Source organism: Aquila chrysaetos, chromosome 2 (genome assembly GCF_900496995.4).
Source record: "Aquila chrysaetos chrysaetos chromosome 2, bAquChr1.4, whole genome shotgun sequence".
Classification (NCBI taxonomy): domain Eukaryota; kingdom Metazoa; phylum Chordata; class Aves; order Accipitriformes; family Accipitridae; genus Aquila; species Aquila chrysaetos.
Genome location: NC_044005.1, coordinates 64,621,948 through 64,643,811, shown reverse-complemented (window position 1 = coordinate 64,643,811; position 21,864 = coordinate 64,621,948). Strand labels below are relative to the sequence as shown.

The following is a 21,864-nucleotide window of genomic DNA, read 5'->3' as shown; positions in this document are numbered from 1 at the left end:
AATGTGGACAACCCAAAAGCAAAATTTGGCCTTCACAGGTAACGTTTGTGAATATAATGCCAGATATTCCCTGCCACCTGTTTGTGAAATTGTTTGGAGGCTATTAATTACATCCTTCTAATACTTTGCATTTCAGTTTACCTGAAAGATCAAAGTTCTCTTCGTCTCCTTAGATAGCTGATAATTAGAAAGATAAATAAAAAATAAAATAAAGCAAGGTCTGCTCATGACCCTTGCACCTCTGTTAAATATTCTGACACTTTTTAGCCCTCTGCCTCTGAATCAGGATTTCTTAGCATTAAACATGAATGCCAAATGCCTTCATGCAAACTTATCTATAGAAGATCCAGAACGACTACTGCCAAAAGATTTAAGTGAAGGTGAAACCATCATATCAAACTAATTCCACTAATGTCCCTCGATAATAGCATGTAGTGGCCAAAGACTTAGCCATTCCAAATACCAAATGAAAAATAATTGTTCACCTTTTATTGAAATATTAATCTTGATATTCTTATTATAACACTTTTGAAAGCAATATCCAAGAGTATAATATCCATATACATTTAATCTTTGTTTTATAAGTTGATAAAATATGAAACCAAAGTATAAGGACATTAAAAATTAGCATATTTATTGCAGTTTTTATGAGACATGCTGCTGCAAAACACATAAAATCCTCTAGGATAAATCTACATCTGGTGCTGTCTTGATAACTGTTGAATTTACAATGGCGTAACACTTATACAGGCTCTTTTAAAGAAATAGCTGAAGTGTAGAGTTCTTTTGTATGAGATATACTCTGTCATATGCTGCTGGAAGCTACTGGTGCAGTGCATCGGTGTGAAAGTAAAATATGTGTATGCCTGGGAGAGAGTTAGTTTTTAGAAGTGAAATACCTAGTTCCTATCATTCATTTTCTACTTCAGTGTAGTTTTTGCCAGTCGAGCAGACTTAACTTGAATATTTTTAATTGGCCCCAAGCACCAAACATTTTGCTGCTCATGTACAATGTCAACCATACCTTAAAATATTCACTTTGTCTTTTTTTTTTTCTCCTTAAGTCTCTTTTACTGGTTTAAACAAAAGGATATATTTTTGACTATGGATAGCAAAGCAAAATTGACAAAGTTTGGGATGTTGTTGTGAAGTTTTAGATTCAAATCACCTACTGTTATTTAAATTCTCACTAAAACCTCAAGATTTGCTAGAAATTGGTATACAGTGCTACATCTCAACAGCTCTTTCCTCACCACAGTCGGTCCATGGATGGTTAGTTTGTGGCTACCGGGGTACACTTGCTCTTGAAGTGTAGGAAGGCAGGGCATAACTGTGCCTTGTGTCCTGCTCTGGAGATGCTCTGATGTCAGAACTGACAGAGCTGACATCAGTCACGTAATCCTAATGTGACTTTTTGAAAGGACAAAGTCCTGCTGAGAATGACATTGCGAGGTAATCCAGGCACCTTGCTGTGTTATCCTCTTCTGTTTTCTAGTAGAGTGGTCAGAGTTTCTATGAACTACTCCTGGAGGGCCCCCTCTCCTCAGGCCTCTGGGAAGTGTCTTGCAGCTCTTGGTTGTAAAATGTTGATATAGACCTTATGAGCCAGAAGTTCTGGCCATCCCATTCTCACCAATAATTATGATAATAACTTGCAAATAGTAATTAGGTATGGATCCAATAGTGACACACTAGAATATCAGTTGGTGTTAAGTTGTGGAACTAAGTTGCAGTTTCACTAATGTCAGTGGGTCAATATGAATTCAGTTTGGAACTTACTCAGTATATGATTTTTTTTTTAAAAACAAAACCTCAATATACATCTGATTTCACTATTTTTCTGGTTAGTTGCAAAGGAGTCTTTCTTCTGGAAATGGAAAAAACTTACTTCCTTGACTACCAAAATATTCTATGGATCAGAGAGCTGAGGTTTATGTCCAACAGCATTTCATAAAGAATATCAAATACTCTTCTTAACCTTCTGAAAGACAAAAGGTGGACAAAATTAATAGAATGGATGTTTTTTTGTTGATGGGAACAATGGCCAGAAGAAGTTGGGTGAGAGCCATATGAAGATTAAGTAAAGAGAAGGAGAGCAGGCTTCTTTAAAGAGTGACCACTTGGCTTGTGATGGATGTAAAATATTGTTGTAACTTTGGCTCTTCTTTTGTATATGAGACCATGAAATAAAGTAATCATTTACTAGAATATTCATCTTATTTTTGCATTAAAACTTTAAACTAAGATTCAAGTAAGCCTCTAAAATTTAGAATGCATATCACTGCTGAACTTCTAAACCTTTCAATTTTGCCAATAACTAGTCTTGACAGAGCTATTATAAAGAGGGGAGCCGTACCAGATCTGTTTACACAATTCGTCTTTGATCTACTGACTTTGAATGTAATTATTATTTCAGAATTAATATCTTGTCACTGTGTATATGACTCTCACACTGTTGCTTTCTTTGGTCTAATGAACCCAGTGTACTTCTCAAAGGCTGTTCTTTTACATGGAAAGTCCAAAGGGACCTACTATTTGTTCTTTTGCATTAATTTTAATTCTTTATCAATTGAACTTACATAATTACTTTGTATGCCTATCCATTCACAATACAGTATCTTGAATACTGTCCAGTTAGTCAGGTTTTCCACTGTGGCTTGTGTAGGCTTACTAGCATTGAACACTGAATAACAAACCCATACTGACCTGTGCATACAGTGCTCTTAAACTAGCTGCCTGTCTTCCTAGTTTATGTAGAATCACAGCTGGAGCCCATTATGAAAAGAGAATAGTTCATAATTGCACCAAATGTACATACTGCTTCTGTTTCAGATTTACTCTTTTTTTTTTTTTTTTTTTTTTTTAACTTGGGAAGTTTAATCAGCTGTTTTACTCTAACCATACTAAAGACTTCATACAATTTATTTTTAAAAGAACTGATTCTTGCCTACAGGTGGGCTATGCCTGCAGAAGTTAAAAAATGGAATAATACTAGAATTTTGATAAATATTTCAAGGATGAATTCAGGAGCTATCAGATTTGTCAAGAATGTGGGCTATGTACTAGTTTGTTCTCAGAGGACTGGAGGGCAAAAAACACATCTTAGGCCAACCACCCACATTCAGAATGGTAGTAGACATTCATTGTACTTAATTAGTGTTTGCTTCAAAGTTGTTTAAAGTCCAAGGTTTTTATCTTGCTTTTAGTGTATGCTATCTTGTCCTCTCTATTCTGTTTTCCCAGTAGCAGTGGAAGAGTAGAAAGATAGCTATGCATAGCTGTGACTTTCTCTTATTGTAGCCCTGTATACATGCACTTAAGCCAGGGAGGACAGGTTTGCAGTCTTCTCTTTGACTAGCTATTTGTACCCTGCTGTCCTTCTTCCCACAGCTCATGAGATACTCCTCTTGAGGACATCCTGCCTTCTGTATTTCCTTTTGATTTATTTTACTAATTTTTGTTCTATATTTCTGGATACAGTCTGGACTATAAGTATTGAGTCAATGTCCATTTTCTATTTTCTCTCATTTTATTTTCATTTATGTTTTAAAAAATCCAGTCAATAAGTAGAACACATAGCAAGGATCAGAAGATACCTTGAATGACAGTTCACTCAAAACACTATAGAGGTTTTCATAATTTAACTTTTTCTCTATTGTTTGGTATAGTGAGGAAAATGATACATCTCCAGCTTTAATGCTACAGAAGAAATTTCTTCAGAAGTCTTCTTACATCCATGTTCTTCCCACACTAAAGATTCATGCATGGCTTCAGTAATCTTAGATGCCTTCTTTTCTTACTTGTACCAGCATTTCATCTTTCCTGGGAGGTTTAAAAAAAAAAGAATTGAGATCTGAAATTTTCTTAGTTCATTTTAAATTTGCCTTTGTGTATCAAGCTTAATATCTGATATTCAGGGTCCTGAGTGAGGTGCAGAAGCTCTGCAACCCCTTCCCCGCCTCTTCCTAGGGGTTTAGCTGCCTGTATGTAAGGTCAGCTCTGATGTGACAGAGCTGTGTGGTCTCAGACCTGACTGCTGTGAGAAGAGCTGTGAGAATGCACTTCAGGGGCCTTCTGTCCTTGGCTTGGGAGCTACGTTAAATCTGAGAGCCTTACTCAAGCTTTGACATTGACTTCTGGGGTGTTATCAAGAGGATTTGTGACTCTTCCTATGTAAGAGCATTTCCAAGTGAAAATTTAATTTGTATGACTACATCTGGTTTGTTGATCATACTTTTCCTTCTTCATTTTCCTCTGTCTTCCGCTTTTTTTTCTTTTTAAATTTATTTCAGCTGTATTGTAATTTGGTGAACTGAATTCACATCTTTCTACTGAACAGCAAATTCAGCTTGCTTTTTTTTAATCCTGCCTTTGTTTCAGTTCTCTCTTTCTTGTCTCATATTCATATGGTATTTAGATTTTTTCATGCCTCCTTGGCATTATTGAAGAGTGTTGATCTTTTATGTACTCTCAACTCATCTGTGTTCACTTAAATGATTTGAGGATAGAATATGAATGTAGATCAGCACCTGTTTTTATACTGATGCCTCTTGTGGTTTGACATCATATTTCAATCTCTACATCACTTTATGGCAATGTTTAGAAGTACAGTTCCTGAGATTTTAATTTGCTAATGATTTGGCTTCCAGTTTTAGTCTTGAAGGCCACCTGAAGCTCACTGAAGAAGTTTTTTATATGTATGTTTATTAGGGATTCCCCAGCTTTTCCAATTTTATTACTGTTATTATAGAGAAATTGCAACAATTCTTTAGCCTGCCTTGTATACCACCGCAATGAAACATTTCTATATATGTGTAAAGACTGATTCATAACACGTTTACAGGTGTTATTCAAAACTTGGTTGTAGTTAAAAAACATAAGAAAAAATAAACAGAGTAGCTGTGAGCACAGACATTCTGAGGTTCAGCTGTTTATATCATCCATTAAAATTTTCTGAGAGAAGAATTCATCAGTATTCTGTCCAATTTCCTCCCAAGTCCTTACAGTTTCATGGATCATTTACCCAATTATCCAGTGTAGATTCTGGGTTGCTTGGGAAATCTCCACAACAAAATATTTTTGAAAATTATAAAAAATAATAATAAATTATCTAGTGCTGATATACTACAGGATGGACACTGTAGCAATTCAATCCAATAATGATTCTGGATTATGAGTGGCATTGCCACAGGGCAGTTACCCTGGTATCTCCAAAGTTCTAAGGCTCATTTAAAAGCGGGGGGGGGGGGGGGGGGGGGGGGGGGGGGGGGGGGTGGGGGGAGTACTATGAAATAGAGAAGCAATTGTTTCAACCTGAGCATGATCTTGTCACTTATTATTTGAACATGAGAATCCATCTTCAAAACGTCTTTGTCAGTTTTAAAGCTCCATCAAAGCAATCCTGAGCAATAGTGCAAATACAAATAACTGATGAGACCCTTATAGCTTTAAAACACTTAAAGAGCTCCAGCAAGATGATTACTTCAGTCAAGCAGATTCCCTTTGTATCACATATAGTCAGCTTCTGTAGATACAGTCAAACTTTGAATTACATGTCACCATTTGAGTTACATGTGACCATTTCTGTTCAAGGTTTAGTGAATATAGTGAAACAATAGGAGATCAGATTCCCTGACACTAATTTCTCCTCTGACAGAAAATAGACCTGAAAGATTCATATAGGTGTTATTGCTCGTTGGAAGGAACTAAGTGTCTGTCAAAAAAATAAACTCGTTTCAGCACAGTCTAAGGACTAAGCACTATAGTCCTTAGGCATTACTGGTTTTAAGATTATTTATCTTGTGAAGGAAAGTTTGACAGAAATTTCAGCCAAAGTCTATATAGCTGTTTACATTTATAAAGCTATTGTAGCTGTTATTTCTGTAATCAATCAATCAATCAAATGTCATTAAAAAACCCTTGCAAGTGACAAAATAAATTGTAAAGAAAGCAGAACCTGGAACTCACTGTAGAATTAAGTGATTCCCACATTCTTCCCACAGGGCTTGATGGATAATTTCTTATTAAGCACCTCCATTAATGGACTAAAGATATTGTCAATGAGCTGAGATGATGTCGTGCTGTCCTCTTGTAACTACGTGTTAGCAAACATAAAATAAGAAGTAATTCTGTACTGGTAGAAAGCTGGATGAAAATAATTTTCCTCCATCCCTGTGATGTATGAATATACTTTTTGGTTAAATCGCCACTGTAATCTTAACAAAGGGCAGTTGCATTGCTGAGATTCCTCAGGATAGTTTATGCTTTTTATGTAGTATAGTATATATTGTGCAGCTATGCTTCACAGTGTGATGATCTAATAGTAGAATAGTTCTGAGAGCAGAATGACTCTTTGCTTTAAATTATACTTTTAACAATTTAGTTGTGGCCTGGGTTGGCTGCCCAGTTTGTTCATTGTATTATGAGTATTAATTGAATGGACCATGTATGAATGTATACACTTAAAAAGGAAAGATCCTGGTTTGCAGTCTGTATTTTGATAGCTCTTGTTTCTTACAAATACAATGCAGCAACCTAAAAATGTGTTGTGATAGTACTAGAAAAACATTAATTCCTTTGTTCCTTTAAAAGGCTCAAGGTTAGTTCTGTAATAGATGTTAGTTCATTGTAACTCTGTCAGCAAGATCTATGCAGCTGCACGAGATAAATATTTGGGCCTAAGACTTTAATAAAATAAAATGAAAGTTAAACAAAATGCCCTTATCTGAACAAATTAATGCATTTACATTGCAGGTATGAGAGTCTTTCAAGAGTCTTTTAACTGAGGAAAGAACTATAGGTTTAAAACTCATAGAAAAATAAAAGTCAACTATTTCAAGGAGTAAAGTTGCAATTTTTGTTTAATATTCAATTGTTTTAGCTGAACTGAGTTTACCTCTTAAAGTCCCAGCCTTGGGAAAAGACAACCTTTTTCCTCATGTAGCACTCTAAATTCAGCAAGAATTTATCATTTTGCAAGGTTTGTGGGAGAGTGTGTAGTAGTTTGCTGATTTCAAATCATACCTAAACTTCTATAAGACTTTTCTAGGTCTTCTTGACCATAACTTTAATTTGTGCAAAATTTTACTGAGAAGAACTTCAGGCAGTAAGAGTATTTTCTTTGTATCGTGGTTATTTCCCAGTTTATTATATTCCACAATTTCAATCTAGGTAACAGAGTGACATTTGCAGTGCAAAACCAAGATAAGGTATGCTTTATATGAAGTCCGTTTTCTTCATTCTCTATACCAAACTATCCCCTCTTTCAGATCTGGATTATGTTCTAAATCAATCAGAATGAAGAGGTTTTATACTGAATTTAATGAAACACCATGGTCAGACACCCAGCATGTTCATGTCACGGCACCAAGTGAGCGCTCTGGCCAGCAAATAGGCAGTGAATTCAGCCTTGAGTTCCACCTTGGGCTAGCTAGCCCTGTTTTGCAGTGTAAAGTCAACATGAAAATTTAAATAGTTTAGGATTTTCTCCTCCTGTAAATCCTTTTCACTGATATATGATATTATCCTATTGTCACAGTTAAGAATGCTGAAATTCAGTCTGTGCATGTCTAAGGATCTTAGCACTACGTATGCTCTAAGCATCCCTGGCATGGGTGCTCACTCCTTTTCCTTGACCTAACACCATCAGTAATTTGGAGTTTGGGGACATTGTAGAAGGCCAGTATGTTTTTCTCAGACATTTTGGAATTGGATGCAATGTTAAGTTTGGGAAAATTCTTCTATGATGACTAGATTTTATGTGTAGTTAAATAGTAGTTAAATAAAGAGATGGGGTAAATTTGGTGAAGCTTAGGTAAATTCATATGCTAGATTAATAATTTTCAGGGTTGTATATTTTACTGTCTTTTACAAGCACTTAGAACTTGGAGTAAGTTCTAGATCTGAAGAACTTTGTCAATCCCTACAAAGAAAATAACGAATAGAAAAAGATGACCTATAGTACAAAAGTGAATTATTCTGATGACATTCATATAAAGAGTGGTATTTTCTATATCCTATTCCAGGGTACAGTTTGGAATGTAATTCCTGTATTACACTGCCCTTTTAAAGATATGAAGGAAGTAAAGATATCTTATCTTATACACTCATACAGACACACACACACATATATGTACATTGTATGCACATACATTTATTTAAATATAAAATGTATAATCAGAAAAGCAAACCAAACTATCTCTCATTCCATGATTTAAATTTTAATTTAAAATTAAAACCTCCCAGTTATTTAATAATTCAAAAAAGCAGAAATGTTTATTGCAGTCAGTCTTTACTTGAAGACCTATTTTCAGTTGCCTCATCCTACAGTAGTTAAGTAAATGGGTCAGATCCATCTCACTGTAAGAAAGCCTACTCTTTGTGACTGATCATAAAGGAGTCTAGACAACTATTTTGGATGCTGATGTCTAAATTCGGACAGAAAAGTCCTATTCCAGAAGTATAGTTCAGAGTGATTTACAAAAGCTTAACCAGTGTGAAAGAATGAGACTCTTTTTCCTCTGCACTTTGAAACATGGCTGCAGTGGTCAATGTAGTGGTGATGTGCCTGTTCTTGTCACTGTGAGAATCACTGAACTATGACCAAATTATAAATCTTTGAAATATAGTAATATGCTTGCACTTTAATAAGAGATGGAGACACTGACAGCTAAAATATCTGATGATTGGTTCACTAACAAGCCTTTTAAAACCGATTAGGCTATGTAAGTGGGAGTCATCCCACTTAACTTTGGATGCTTAAAACTTAAACCTTCACACTTGTGTTTGTTGTTTTATGTTCCGATCAAATGTGATTGAACTGGGTATCTAAAACATGGTATTTGTGTTCCACTGACTAAAAAAGAGATTGGTTGACCTGCTGAGCTTGTACATGCTTTTTGATAAGATCTTATCCCATTCGCCAAATCAAAGTTAATAGAAAATGTCACTATTTTATAAATTCTAAACCTTTAAATCTGCACATAGTACTTAACTATTCAGAAAAGGAAAAGGAAAAGGAAAATGATTCTATGATCATTGGTGTAAGGAATTTTTCCTTGGTTGAGCCTCCTGGCATTTATTCTCTCCTCCCAATCTCAAAGTGGCTGAAAATTCTTAGAATATATTGAATATTAGAACCTCAGTAGAAATGCAAATCAGAATAAAGCTGGATACGTACCTTTTCGAAATATTAGGAAGTATAATGAAAAATGTCTCCTTCTTACCTCTTACCTGCATTGGGGCTGTCAGTGTCAGTGAAATCTCTTCACTTCCAGATGGCATTTATTTTTCCTGTGGTTTAAGCCTAGCCATCAACAAAGCACCATGAGGCCACTCGCTCACTCCTCCCCCCTGGTGGGATGGGGAAGACAAAATATAACAAAAGCTCGTGGGTCGAGACAAGGACAGGGAGGGATCACTCACCAATTTTGGTCACAGGCAAAAACCAGACTCAACTTGGGGAAAAAACAAAATCAATTTAACTTGTTACTGATCAAATAAAAATAAAGATAATGAGAAGTAAACCCAAAACTTAAAACAACTTCCCCCCACCCCTCCCTCCTTCCCGGCTCAACTCCACTCCTGGTTCTCTCTCCCTCCTCCCCCCCAGCAGCGCAGGGGGATGGGGAATGGGGGTTGGGGTCAGTTCATTACACGTTGTCTCTGCCACTCCTTCCTCCTCAGGGGCAGGACTCCTCACTCTTCCCCTGCTCCAGCGTGGGGTCCCTCCCACGGGAGACAGTCCTCCACGAACTTCTCCAATGTGAGTCCTTCCCATGGGCTGCAGTTCTTCATTAACTGCTCCAGAGTGGGTGCCTTCCGCAGGCTGCAGTCCTTCAGGCACAGACTGCTCCAGCGCGGGCTTTCCCATGGCATCACAGCCATCTTGGGGGGCATCCCCCTGCTCCGGTGTGGGCTCCTCTCTCCCCGGGCTGCAGGTGGGCATCTGCTCCCCCGCTCCCCTCCCTGGGCTGGGGGGGGGACAGCCTGCCGTCTCACTGCGGGCTGCGGGGGCAGCCCCTACTCCCCTGCTCCTCCTCCCCTCCTTCTTCACTGACCTCAGTGTCTGCAGAGGGGTTTCTCTCACATCCCACTCCCCCCGCCACTGCAGGTTTCGCCTCTTAAATGTGTTCTCCCAGAGGCACTACCACCGTCGCTGATGGGCTCAGCCTGGGCCAGAGGCAGGTCCGACTTGGAGCTGGGGAAGCTTCTGGCAGCTTCTCACGGGAGCCACCCCTGCAGCCCCTCCCCTATTACCAAAACCCCACCACACAAACCCAATACAATTTTCAAGCACACATATCAACTACAAAGTTTCACAGCTCTCATTATGGAAAACAGGTAACTTTTATTCATCTATCTTTGATGACGATCCAGCCCCAGGTACATTAGTAAAATTTATTACTTATTTCTTATTACTTCCTTATTACTATCTTACAGAATAAGAGGAAACTTTCATTTAATCAAACTGTTCATCAACTAATATATTAGCTATTTATCTCCTGAGATTTAGGGATAAATTTGGAAAGAGACACAGAATTAGTTTAGTGTGGATTTATCTCTGTTCCCTTAGGAATATTTATTCACAGTCAGCATCTTTAGCATTTAAAAGCCAAGGACGGAGATATTAAAGGCCAAATACACACTTACAGAAAGGGGGATGCATCTGAACAATCAAACATGTGACAGAAAAAGTAAGCCAAAAATAATCTGCAAATAAGCAATAATTTCAGAAAAAAATATTAATTTTAGCTTTTGCTACTGAAGTTAATGTTTTTGCCAATGAAATGGAAGTAACACCATGTCTCTATGCCAAAGTGAAGACTGCTAGCAGTTAGGTTACGTGGCTTAAAATCAGCTGTTGGTAAATGCTGGGCTGTAATCCTCTGACAGAAGTACAAAACAAGAACAAATTCTTCTAGGAGTTTAATGATTAAACACTTGATAAAAAGCTGTTTTCTTTAATAACTAAGATAAGTAGTTTAGCAGAGATTCAGAGCCCAGTGAGGGTTTATGAATAACATCAGTCAAGACCTCTATCATCTTTTTTTACTTTGGGAAGACTGTAGCTTCTACTATATCATTATTATTTTTCTGTTTGTTAAATTGCATAGGACTACCCACTTACGCTCTAAAGAGTTGAGAGTTTACTGTTTATTGTTATTCTATGTAATTTTTATAAATAGATGCTTCTCTATTTCATGATAAGCACAGAACAGGATGAAAACTGTAGGGGAAATGGCAGGCAAAAACTCTAATTTTGAACTACATTGACATGAATTATAGGTAGACTATAACAACAGATTTCCATTTCGCAGGCCTCTAGCTAAAGAATTGCAGCTCAAAGTGCAAGGTTAGAAATGGTTGGTTTTGGAAAAAAACACTGCACTGTTTTAGCCAGCTTTGCCAAAGTTGTACATATTGCAGTATTAATAAGACTAAGTTTTAGCAAAAAAGAGTCAGCACTGCTCTTTCACAATGTAATAGCAAAACATTTTCAGTGCACTCATATGAAAAGAGGTGATTTAGAATGTGAAGAAATTCTTCTTAAAAGTATTTTGGGGTTCTGAATGGCTACAAATGTAGGTACTTCAAATTCTTGTTTCCTTGTAGAGGTTTATGTGAGGTTTTCCTAAACTAAAATTGATGGGGGAAAAAAGTAATTAAATTTTGAAATACATGTTTCCCAAAGCTACAGTTATCATGAAATAGCAGATAATACTGCCTACAAGGTCTGTTTACAAATTAGAAAGTAAATAACACCAACCTCAACTGGTTCTTTAGATAATTGACTGGACAGGTCTTCATATTAGTTACAGATATGTGGGTGCCTCAGATTTCAGATATCATCTAAGTGATTTAATCCAAGCTTATTCTGCTCCTTTGGGTGTTACAAGCCAACTGGTTAGACTGTCGCAAGACACCTTTTAACCTGCCATAGAGAATTCTGTACGAAATTATTAACTCCATTCTTTCTCCAGTGAGACCTGGGGAAAACCTGCTACTTGAAGTTCTGAACTTTATTTAATCATCTGACTCATAGTGCTATCTACTGTAAAATGTAGGGAGTTACATGAAAATGTTCTTATCATTTGTGGAAACGTTCCCATCTCTGGTTAAAAGTGGAAAACTAGGAGTTACTGCATTTGTTCATATGTGTTCCACCTATTTAAGTTGCAGTCGTGTATAAGAAATTATTGTTAGTAAGAGCTAGCTTTCACTTGATTTTCTTTTTGCTTTGTCTCAATTCCCTCTTCAGTAATTTTTAGAATTGTCCCTGTCCTTCTTTTGTTGTTGTTGTTTTCTAGTTGTAAAAGGCTTGTTAATAAAACATGAAAGATGGGAGTATCATTAATTCTAGTTCACCCTTCTTGAATTCATGTCAAGTCTGAAAGAAGAAACAAAAACAGCAAAGCATTTGACTTCAAATTAAGTCTTGATATGATGTGCTTGTCTCCTCCTTCTCACTGTTCATTATAAATTCATCCTGTTGCGATAAGAATTTTCATTTGATTTAGATATTCTTCCTGAAGGACTTCTAAAAGGGAATGCTAAGTTTGGAGTAGGAGATGTATCTCTTCTCTTTTGTATCAAGTGATACCAGACCAGTGCCTCTTATCTGTTAGGAGAAAAAAATACACACTGAAAGTGGAGGGAGTTTGGTTGGTTTTGGTTTTTTTTTTTAGTAAATTTAGGAGACTGGAAGGTTTCCCAGCTTCTCTTTAGACTGGATATTGGTTTTGATAAAGAATGATTGTAAGTCTGATCATCTGTGTTCTCAAGGCCTCAATGTTCATCATTTATAGACATAGAAACAGGCCTAATTAGGAGTAACTAATTAGAATGATCACAGACTTTGAGATTAAAACGCGTTCTTAAAGATGCTTTGCATTATACATAGTGTTAAGGAGAATCAAACTCTCCTAAATTATCCAAGAATAGTTTGTGTGGTTCTTTTTGTCTTCAGAAAGACTTCACTCCTCCTTCTGGCAGTTGTCCCAATATATTGCCTTCTCTCAGCTTTCAAGCAATTTCTGTAAGTTTAAAATATTTTCTTTCTTTTCTGATACTTCATTTCCTCCCTTCCTCCCAGCAAGGGGCCTGTCAACTCAGGAACACTTTTTGGTTTCTCTTATCCTTCCTGATTTTCAGTTTCTGTTTCAGTTTCAAGTTCAGGTTCTGCTCTTCACAGTACTGGTTTCATCACCTCTTGCTTGTCCTGCCCTTTCTCTCAGAACAGTATATCCAACAGCCTTTTTTCTCTCAACAGCTTTAGAATTCCAGTTTCAGCAGTCTCAAATAATGAAAAATAAGACCTCCTTTGTCCCTTTCACTTCTAGAAGATTTTCCTGGATTCCAACAATATACTGAAATTAAGCTATCAAGATAATTTTCGGGGCTGTCCAAACCTGGGACATTAAGCAGTCTTCATCACTGAAATGTGACCATCATTTCTCAGCCTGCATATGGGTACTAACATACTCGCCAGAGAAAGAGGGTCCTTGCACAGCCTTAAATGATTTCTCTAAGTCAGAGCCTAATCTGACAAGGTATTTAAGTAAATATTTGAGTCATGCTGACTACAGTGCTTAAGCTGTTCTTCCAGAACCTAAGACTTTTGTTCTACTAAAAACTCAGACTGAAGTGAAACTTACTACTTTTTCCCAGCAAATGAATGAGATAGCAAAGAAATTAAGGCAGTGAAGGTGCTTATAAGTGCTTAAAATGTGAAAAGTATTGGATAAATAAGAGTTCAAATTACTTAATTAAGGTGTTTATTTTTACATATTATTTGTGGGCCCGTTACTTCACTTATGGTTATCGTTGATAAGTAGGTCATTATTCTGTTTTATAATATAATGCCAGGGTATGTGACTTCCTATCTACTTAAAATGCATATTGTAGAGGAATATGCCTGTGCTGGTTTTGGCTGGGACACAGTTAATTTTCTTCATAGTAGCTGGTATGGGGCTCTGTTTTGGATTTGTGCTGAAAACAGTGTTGATAACACAGGGCTGTTTTCGTTCCTGCTGAGCAGTGCTTACACAGAGCCAAGGGCTTTGCTGCTCCTCACCCCACCCCACCAGCGAGCAGGCTGGGGGTCCACAAGGAGTTGGGAGGGGACACAGCCGGGACAGCTGACCCCAACTGACCCAAGGGGTATTCCAGACCATAGGACGTCATGCTCAGCATATACAGCTGGGGAAGAAGAAGGAAGGGGGGACATTTGGAGTGATGGCGTTTGTCTTCCCAAGTAACCGTTATGTGTGCTGGAGCCCTGCTTTCCTGGAGATGGCTGAACACCTGCCTGCCCATGGGAAGAGGTGAATGAATTCCTTGTTTTGCTTAGCATGTGTGTGCAGCTTTTTTCTTTACCCATTAAACTGTCTTTATCTCAGCCCATGGGTTTTCCCACTTTTATTCTTCCGATTCCCCCATCTCACTAAGGGGGAGTGAGTGAGCAACTGTGTGGGGCTTAGTTGCCGGCTGGGGTTAAACCACAACGATGCCCCAGGGAGTATTTTCACATACGAGGAATGGCTTTCCATATCTGATAAACTGCTTAGGTTTGAATAGTGGAGCAGTTTCCTTGCCTCCCCTGAAATGGACCAAATGCACTTTGTATAGTCTAACTAAAATAATTTCAAGGTAGCTTAGAAGCGTAGGCTTGCTTTAGGTGAAATTCACTTTCCAAAACCTCAAAGAGTTTTAAACACTGCACGGGTCTTGTAATTCTCTACACACTAATAAACTTCAATTCTTCTATTCTGAGAATTTGAAGTCGATGGAGCACACTTTAACAGTTGTCCTAATGAGTAGCTAGTACTGAGGGCTAAGCTACTGTGTGGCTGTCACCACAACTAATATGTGATATGTAGTGCCAGGTACCTGAATCTTCTTGACAATGGATTCATGTCAATTTCTAAATCCCAGAAAAAGGAATGAGATTAATTATAATTCATCAGACTATATAATAGATTACTTGGTTTAAACGACTGCATATTTGAGGATGGAGGCCTACTCTCAGCTGTATATTAAACACAAAAATATCACCTATGAATCCTATTTATATTATATACTTCCAAGATTAGGCATTTGGAACAATATATAGCATAAATTCTCCTGTAGTGTTCTTCCCCCCCTGAAAATTAGTTCTATAAATTCACAGTGAATAAATCACTCAGACACTTGGAAAAAAGTTCTCTTTTAATATTTTAAATGCTATCAACAAATACAAAGTTCCCCATGTACGGAGAGTTTCAGTATATTGCCAGTATACTGGCAATTTAACTATACAGCTGTACAAAAACTGTTGCAGCTCATTGGTGCATGATTAATGTTAATCTTTTATACGTTATATTCTAAGAGAGACATGAAAAAAGCACAATGATCAAAGACCCATTTCATTCTTATGTTATTACTGAAGTTTAAATCTTATTGGAATAATAACTCAGTTGCAAAGTAAAATTGAAGTTTCTTCCCATTATTAGAATGTCCTCTTTCATATTTACAATTCAAAGTTACCTATCTATTAAGCATTATCTCATACCAGAGAAACTTCCACTCCCCACTAATTAAACTAAAGCCTTATTTTTATTATTGACTGGAGTGCTGTTTAAGGCTGTATTGTAAGGTGGTGTATCCAGTTCTTGTTTAAGCCATAAACCAGCAATTTTACTCATACCTATTTCATCATTGTGCTTGTAAGAATTAACTGGGTTTATGATTACTTCTGAGTCTAGATGCAAAAGTAGGTCCTGATCATGTAATTGGCTCCACTTAGGTTCCATCTTTACATTTTTTCAAAGCTTCATTATTGCCACAGGACTTTCTTGGTCCAGCTATTAATATTTTTCTTCCATGCATATAAATTAGCACTGGGTTTGTAAAAAGCTAGACATATACAAATTCATTAAATCTATAGAATACATATTCCTACATATACTTTTTTTCTTTAAAAGCAGGGAGGGGAAATTCTATTGGGCTCAAAGAACAAAGCGCAAGGATAAGACATTAGATAAAATATATTGGTATTCATAAACAAGACTGTAGATTTTCTAAGAATAAGTGTGAACAAGACATGACATTTGCATAAGCAAAACAGAATGTAAAAGTTGGTGCAAAACAATTTTATTGTATGCTGTTGAACCGTAAGGAGAAAAAAAAAAAGACTTCTGTAGAATTCTTTATGTCCTGCTATGCTGCTATTGCATATTTGCTATTGCAAGTATTAATGACTTGGCTGCCTCATTTAAATGTTTGATGAAGACAATATAGGAGAAACTGCAGAAACTGTTGTGATTAGGCCCAGAATTTAGGATGTGTCCCAATAAAGTGAAAAAGTGGAAAAATAAGAATGATATTCAACAGGGACAAGCACAAGGTTCTACACTTGGGAGAGAATGAGTAGCTCAGCAAATGCAAGTGAGGAAACAGCTAATCAGGGAGTAGTTAAGCAGAAAAGCACCTAAACATTATTGTAACAAGACAAATATGAATCTACAATATCATGTTGTTGCAAAGGAGACAAACACCATATTGGGATTTCTGAATAAGGTGGGAACCTGAAAACACTAATAATAGTCTTTCCTTCCACTCACTACTTTGGTTGTGGTCTTTTCTGTACTATATACAGTTCTGCACACTGTAATGCAGTGATAGGGACCAGTTAGAAACACTCTGGCAAAAGCAGTTATAACTATGAGATGCTTAGAATTAGTCTAGAGAAGAGTAGACTGGGGGACACACAAGATAATCATAGAATGGTTGAGACTGGAAGGGACCTCTGGAGGTCCACTGGTCCAACCCCCTCCCAATCAAGCAGGGCCACCTAGAGCTGGTTGCCCAGGACCATGTCCAGACAGTTTTTTGGTATCTCCAAGGTGGGAGACTCCACACTCTCTCTGAGCAATCTGTGCCAGTGCTTGGTTACCCTCACAGTAAAAAAGCGTTTGCTGATGTTCAGAGCGAACTTCTTGTGTTTCAATTTGGGCCCATTGCCTCTGGTCCTGTCACTGGACATTACTGAAAAAAGCCTGGCTATACTTTCTTTGCACCCTGTCTTCAGGTATTTATATCCATTGATAAGATCCTCCCTATGACATCTCTTCTCCAGGCTAACCAGTTCCAGCTTTCTCAGCCCTTCCTCATATGGCAGATGCTCCAGTCCCTTCATCATCTCCCTTTGTTGGATTCTTTCTAGTTTGTCCATGTGTCTCTTGTACTGGGGAGCCCAGAACTGGACAGAGTACTTCCGGTGTGGTCTCACCAGTGCGAGGTGGAGGGGAAAGATCACCTCCCTCAACCTGCTAGCAACACTTCTCCTAATGCAGCCCAGGATACTATCAGCCGCCTTTGCCACAATGGCACATTGCTAGCTCATGTTGAACTTGGTGTCCACCAGGACCCCCAGGTCTTTTTCTGCCAAGCTCCTTCACAGCTGTTTGGACCCCAGCCTGTACTGTACATGGGGTTGTTCCTCCCCAGGTGCAGGACTTTGCACTTGCCTTCACTGAACTTCCTCAGATTCCTGTCAGGCCATTTCTCCAGCCTGTCAAGGTCCCTCTGGATGGCAGCACAATCCTCTGTGTATCAGCCACTACTCCCAGGTTGGTGTCATCAGCAAACTTGCTGAGGGTACACTCTGCCCCATCATCCCAATCATTAATGATGATGTGGAACAAGACTGGGGGCAGGATTGACCCCTGGGGTGCACCTCTAGTCACTGGCCTTCATGCTACTGATCAGCATTGTGTGGGCCTGGCCATTCAGCCAGTTTTCAATCCACCTCACTGTCTGCTCAGCCAGCCCATACATCAACAGCTTCTTTATGAGAATCTTATGAAATCCTTACTGAAGTCGAGGTAGGCAATATCCACTGTTCTCCCCTCACCCACCAAGCCAGTTACTTAATTTTAAAAGTTTATCAGGTTGGTCAAACATGACTTCACCTTGGTGAATCCATGCTGACTACTCCTAATGATTTTCTTATCCTTTATGTGCCGGGAAATCGTTTTTAGGATTAGCTGCTCCATCACCTTCCCATGGACTGAGGTGAGGCTGACTGGCCTGGAGCTCCCTGGGTCCTCCTTCTTGCCCTTCTTGAAGATAGGAGTGACATTTGGCTTCCTGCATAATATTTCTTCAGATGTTCAGAAGATAGTTTTAGAGAGAGGAATAAACTCATCTGTATGTCCTCTGCAGGTAAGAGGAAGAGTGATGAGTGTCAATTGCCATAAAGCTGTTTAAGGCAAACATCAGAATCTTTTATAACAATAAGGATTGCTAAGCCATGAAAGCCTTCATGGGTAGACTGCAAAATACGGTAGTCTATTGGAGAATATTGTACAGTATTGTGATGGGCACCAAATAAAATAAAATAAAATAAAATAAAATAAAATAAAATAAAATGTCCAAGCCATGTTTCTATATCCAAAGGTATTCAGACTCAGGGCAAGTTTTTATTCTTTTATGGCTCTTAGTAGTGTTCTATTTTAGGCCTCTTAGTAATGTAATACACTTTGGTGTATCTCTTAAACAATAAAGTGAGTCAACATGTAGGTCTTGAACTAGGCCACGTTGTTCAAATGCGAGATATTAATTCTAGAGTTATGGGGTACCATCTGGAAAGACTCTAGGCATTCCTGCCTAAGCCCTGTCAGTGAAAGTTATTAGATAATCCCATCTTGCTAGACAGTAAGGAGAGAGGAGAAAACTATCAGATGTACAGATCAATGAATTGCTATGAGAAACATCATGCCTGCTGTGTTACACAGGCCAGTACTTTTAAAATTAACAATAACACACAATGGGTACAAATTCCTCATCAATTAAAAGTTCAATTTTGTATCTGATCCATCAAACTGATATACGGATGTAACCTATGGCTCACTGTCTCCCTCAAGTGGATAATACAAGAACAGGGATTTATTTCTTCCAGACAGACTTTTTTTGTTTTATTCCATCTTGCTTTGACTCATTCTTCTGTTTGAGGGGCAAGATTTGATACATGCAGCCACCTTGACCAGGAATATGAGTATACAAGGTTATCATTAAAAGCTGCAACCAGCTGTGAAGAGCAAAACTTGGGAGGATTTTCCTTGGCCAAACTTAACAACAATTCTTTCTTTGCCCATGAGCTGTACCAGAAGTCCTTATGCCATAGCAGTAGGACACAGATTTCCTGAAAGACCACCCAGTGTTGTTCACAACTGCAAGAGGATAAAAAGATAAAACAACGGCTGGCAGGAAGAACAAAATACTCAGTTGTCTGCAGTCTGAAGCCCCAGAAGTTTGTTTCACTGTTTTCTATGGCAGGGCACAAGCTGTGAACCACTCATCTTGAACAAGTCCTCACATTTGGGTCATTAATTTGGACAGAATTTGTTTAGGGCTGTTAAGCCTTAGCATCCAGAATGCCTAAAAGATTATTTTGATTATTTTTGGGTCTTTGTAGATCTGGCATTTTTAAAAAATGCCATGGAAACTCTTTTGAAAGATCTTAAATTCTGTCACTGTTTATATTATCATAGCTGACCCAAAATGAAAGATAAAGCAGGAAAGAAAAAAAAAGTATTAAATATTCAGATATACTGAGTATTAGTGATAGATTTCTGTGGGGAACAAATTTATCTGTCATCCTTAGGTAATTTCATTTTGGAAGTTTAAAGGAATTAGGCTACAAGTTTACATTACTTCTAACTTTGAGGTGTAAATGCACTTAATGAGGTGGGAATGTGAATAACCCAGATTATTTTGTTCTATATGTTTAGAAATAATGTTGGGAAAAACAAACAAAAGCAAAAATAATTCTCATAAAGACCTTTGCAACTTTGTTTACTTTTTAATAGGGTTAAATTTGTATTGGCTCTTATAAAACTTGTTTCAAATAGCTGGCAAAAAGATGACACACATATATTCTTATTTGATAAAGTTCTAGATTTCAATAAAAATAATCAACAATAACAAAGAAGCAAGCAAGCAAATATATTTGGGTTTTTTTTCTTGGAGGAGTCCAGGACCTTGTGTGACAAATTCTCTGGTACACCTTATTTTGAATACTGACGAGCTGGGCCTGTATGTTTCTTTCTGGTGGTCAATGCTGATAAAGTTCAAAGTTCCCACAGTGTAATTGGGAAGAAACATAGCAAGAAACTTTGTCAGTATTGAAATGATGGGGGTGTGTAGTAGTCAAAGCCTGAGAAAAGAGAATCCCAGAGTGTCTTCCCATTATGTCACTGACTTGCAGTGTGATCTTTGGCTTGTTGTTCCAACTTTCCCGCTCCAACGTATTTCATTTGAGTAATAATGAGACATATGCACAGTCCCTAAATATTCCAATTGGTGCTTGATGGTAACAGGACTGGTGACATTGGGAACCTCTTTCCTGTCTGAGGGAGGACCTGATTCTGCGTAAACTGTTGTTGGCTGAGGAAACCAGTGAGGGTTCCACGTCTGGACAGAAATGTAACCCAGGCAACGAGGGAAAAGACTCTGCATCAATGTCATTGAGGCGAAATGATTACATGAATGTATTACACAATGTATCTGCAATATTAGAACCATTCTGGGGACTGAAATGCCACATCCCTTTTCTTCCCCTGCCTTCCTTTCTCTCATCTTAGCAAGACACCTTTGAGTCACATATTTTTACGTTTGCCTTGTTTGCTGTTTGTGCTCTGGTCAGAAACCTCTGGGTAGTAACAACGCAGATGCAGTCAGTGATAAAAGAAGAGGGACGGCATCACCGAGTCGCGGCTCGCCCAAATGTTTGCTCATCCGACCTCGCACGCTTCGCACCCTTTGCCTGCCCGCAGCGGTTGCCCGCCTCGCCTTCCCGTGGCGATCAGTTGGTCACTCCCGTGGCGATCCCCGCCATTGCCTTCCCTCCTGCAGGACCCCCCAGAGCTCAGCTTTCCGCGGCGTTGGCCAACAAGCAACCCGCTTACTCCTGGCGTGTGGCACCTCCTGCCCAGCTCCCTTTACCTCCTAAGGTTGCGTGAGGCGCTTTGCTTTAGCAGTGCGTTTGGTTTTTACACGAGTTATCTCCATTACAGCTTCAGGCAAATGAACTGACTAATGAATTTTCTGTCGGCCATGGAAGTGCGCTGCAAGTAATTAAGGGATGTGCTGTGGGGCCGATTAAGCTGCAAGTCACAGCGGGCAGAGCCAAATCGCGGCGAGCCCGTCGCGCTCTGTGCCGCCTGCGCTCGGCTCTACAATGGGATCATTGACTATTTATTTACTTCGCACAACAACTCTGCTGTTTACTCAATTATAGGAGCTTTTCAGTCACCAACCCCCACCCGCCGCAGCCCCATCTCTTCGGCGCTCTTCGAGCCCCCCCGCCCCCGATAACCGGGGCTCCCTAGTTGATCCCTCGGGCGGATAGAGCGCGGCAGCGCCTGAGCACCTTTGCGGGGTGCGGGCAGCGCTCCCCCGCGGGTGCGGGAACGGGAGTTTTCCGTCAGGGATAGGCGAGGGGACGGGGATTTTCCTGTCAAACTGCACGGCACGTCTGCCCGGAGATCAGACCTCGGGAAGGCTGCGGGGTGGAGGGAAGGCGCCGGGGAAATCCTGCACCGCTTCGGGGCACGTCCGAGCCGCGGAACAAAATGGGGAGCAGCGGGGAAGAGGCAGCCAGACGCCTGGGGCTGGGCTGGGCGAGAGAGGAAAGCGTTGGCAATCCCGCCAGGGGACCGCACTTCACATCCCAGCTCGTAGGGGAGGCCCTGGCCCTATTAGCAGAGCTTCCCCTCCCGCAGCTTTGCCGTTTAGGAGCGAGCCCGGCGGGGCCGGCGGGGCGGGCAGAGGCGGTCGCGGGTCCCACGGGGCGCGTCGCCCTCCTTGCTCGCCCTCGCAGGG

The 21,864-nt window shown here is 39.2% G+C and overlaps 1 protein-coding gene across 1 annotated transcript in view; it reads left to right on the top strand.

Annotated features, from left to right (window-relative positions):
• Window positions 1-21,864, top strand: part of GRIK2 (glutamate ionotropic receptor kainate type subunit 2) — a 480,740-nt gene that overhangs the window by 27,336 nt on the left and 431,540 nt on the right. The window lies entirely within an intron of this gene.